Here is a 3,383-nt window from a genome sequence, read left to right as displayed (position 1 = left end):
AATTAAACTTAAAAGTTTTGCACAGCAATGGAAACCATAAACAAAACGAAAAGACAACCAACAGAATGGGAGAAAATACTTGCAAATGATGTGACCAACAAGGAATTAATCTCCAAGCTCATACAGCTTAATATCAAAAAACCAAACAGCCCAATTGAAAAATGGTCAGAAGATCTAAATAAACTTTTCTCCAAAGAAGACATACAGATGGCCAAAAGGTACATTCAAAGATGCTCCACACAACTAATTATGAGAGAATTGCAAATCAAAAGTACAATGAGGTATCACCCCACTCTGATCAGAATGGATATCACCAAAAGTCTACAGATAATAAATGCTGGATAGCGTGTGGAGAAAAAGGAACTCTCCTACACTGTTGGTGGGAATATAAATTGGTACTGACTCTATGGAGAACTGTGTAAAAGTTCCTTAAAAAACTAAAAATAGAGCTACCATATGATCCAGCAATCCCACTCCTGGACATATATCTGGAGAAAACCATAATTCAAGAAATACATGCACCCCAATGTTCGTAGAAGCAATATTTACAATAGCCAGGACATGGAAGCAACCTAAATATCCATCAACAGATGAATGGATAAAGAAGATGTGGCACATATAAAGTGGAATATTACTCAGCCATAAAAAAGAATGAAATAATGTCATTTTCAACCATATGGATGGACCTAGAGATTATCATACTAAAAGCCAGGGATAGAAAGACAAATATCATATGATATTGCTTATATGTGGAATCAAAAAAATGATACAAATGAACTTATATACAAAATAGAAACAGACCCAAAGACATAGAAAACTAACTTATGGTTACCAAAGGGGAGATGGGTGAGAGATAAATCAAGCATTTGGGATTGTCATATACAGAGTACTATACATAAAATAGATAACCAACAAAGACCTACTGTATAGCACAGGGAATAATACTCAATATTTTTAATAACCTATAAGGGAAAAGAATTTGAAAAAATAAATATATATGTATGCATTCATACATATGTATATATGTATGAATCACTTTGCTCTACACCTGCAACTAACACAACCCTGTAAATCAACCATGCTTCAATAAAAAATAAACAAATTTTAAAAAGTAAAAGCTACAGTAAACAAAATATTGAATAGGAGATAATACTGCCTAACTCTTTTTACGAAGCTAGTATTACCCTGATAATGAAGCCAGGCGAAAACAGTATAAAAAAGGAAAGTGCAGACTAATATTTTTTATGGATATTAAAGTAAAAACCCTTGACAAAATACTGGAAAAATGAATTCTGTAGCCTATTAAAAGTATTAAACACCATGACCAAGAGGGATTTATTCCCAAGATGCACAGTTGGTTAACATATGACAATCAATGTATTATTTCACATCAACAGAATAAAGGTAAGAAACCACAAGATCATCTCAATTAATTTATCCAAAACATATGACAAAATCCAATACTCTTTCATGATAAGAACACTCATGAAACTAGGAAGAGAAGCAAATTGCTTCAACACAATTAAGGTCATGTGTGAAAAATATAATAATCAATGGTGCAAGATTGAAACTTCTTTCCTTATGATCAGAAAGAAGAGAAGGATGCACACTTTTACCACTTCTATTCAATATGGCACTGGAACTTCTAGCCAGAGCAATTAAGGAATAACAAATAAATAATAAAAGGAATCCAATTGGAAAGGAAGAAGTAAAATTATCTCTGTTTGAGGACAATATCTTTTTTTAATTCTTTATAATTTTTTTATTTTTTTACATCTTTATTGGAGGATAATTGCTCTACAATGGTGTGTTAGTTTCTGCTTTATAACAAAGTGAATCAGTCATACATATACATATATTCCTATATCTCTTCCCTCTTGCGTCTCCCTCCCACCCACCCGCCCTATCTCACCCCTCCAGGCGGTCACAAAGCACCGAGCTGACCTCCCTGTGCTATGCGGCTGCTTCCCACTAGCTATCTACCTTAAGTTTGGTAGTGTATATATGTCCATGTCTCTCTCTCGCTTTGTCACAACTTACTCTTCCCCCTCCCCATATCCTCAAGTCCATTCTCTAGTAGGTCTGTGTCTTTATTCCTATCTTACCCCTAGGTTCTTCATGACATTATTTTTTCTTAAATTCCATATATATGTGTTAGCATACGGTATTTGTTTTCTCTTTCTGACTTACTTCACTCTGTATGACAGACTCTAGGTCCATCCACCTCACCACAAATAGCTCAATTTCGTTTCCTCCCATGGCTGAGCAATATTCCACTGCATATATATGCCACAGCTTCTCGATCCATTCATCCGATGATGAACACTTAGGTTGTTTCCATCTCTGGGCCATTGTAAATAGAGCTGCAAAGAACATTTTGGTACATGACTCTTTTTGAATTATGGTTTTCTCAGGGTATATGCCCAGTAGTGGGATGCTGGGTCATATGGTAGTTTTATTTGTAGGTTTTTAAGGAACCTCCATATAGTGCTCCATAGCGGCTGTACCAATTCACATTGCCACCAGCAGTGCAAGAGTGTTCCCTTTTCTCCACACCCTCTCCAGCATTTATTGTTTCTAGATTTTTTGATGATGGCCATTCTGACTGGTGTGAGATGATATCTCATTGTAGTTTGGATTTGCATTTCTCTAATGATTAATGATGTTGAGCATTCTTTCATGTGTTTGTTGGCAGTCTGTATATCTTCTTTGGAGAAATGTCTATTTAGGGCTTCTGCCCATTTTTGGATTGGGTTGTTTGTTTTATTGTTATTGAGCTGCATGAGCTGCTTGTAAATTTTGGAGATTAATCCTTTGTCAGTGGCTTCATTTGCAAATATTTTCTCCCATTCTGAGGGTTGTCTTTTCATCTTGTTTATGATTTCCTTTGCTGTGCAAAAGCTTTGAAGTTTCATTAGGTCCCATTTGTTTATTGTTTTTTATTTCCATTTCTCTAGGAGGTGGATCAAAAAGGATCTTTCTGTGATTTATGTCATAGAGTGTTCTGCCTATATTTTCCTCTAAGAGTTTGATAGTTTCTGGCCTTACATTTAGGTCTTTAATCCATTTTGAGCTTATTTTTGTGTATGGTGTTAGGGAGTGATCTAATCTCATACTTTTACATGTACCAGTCCAGTTTTCCCAGCACCACTTATTGAAGAGGCTGTCCTTTCTCCACTGTACATTCCTGCCTCCTTTATCAAAGATAAGGTGACCATATGTGCGTGGGTTTATCTCTGGGCTTTCTATCCTGTTCCATTGATCTATATTTCTGTTTTGGGGCCAGTACCATACTGTCTTGATAACTGTAGCTTTGTAGTATAGTCTGAAGTCAGGGAGCCTGATTCCTCCAGCTCCATGTTTCATTCTCAAGATTGCTTTGG

The sequence above is a fragment of the Lagenorhynchus albirostris genome, chromosome X (genome assembly GCF_949774975.1).
Source record: "Lagenorhynchus albirostris chromosome X, mLagAlb1.1, whole genome shotgun sequence".
Taxonomy (NCBI): domain Eukaryota; kingdom Metazoa; phylum Chordata; class Mammalia; order Artiodactyla; family Delphinidae; genus Lagenorhynchus; species Lagenorhynchus albirostris.
This window is presented reverse-complemented; position numbering follows the sequence as displayed.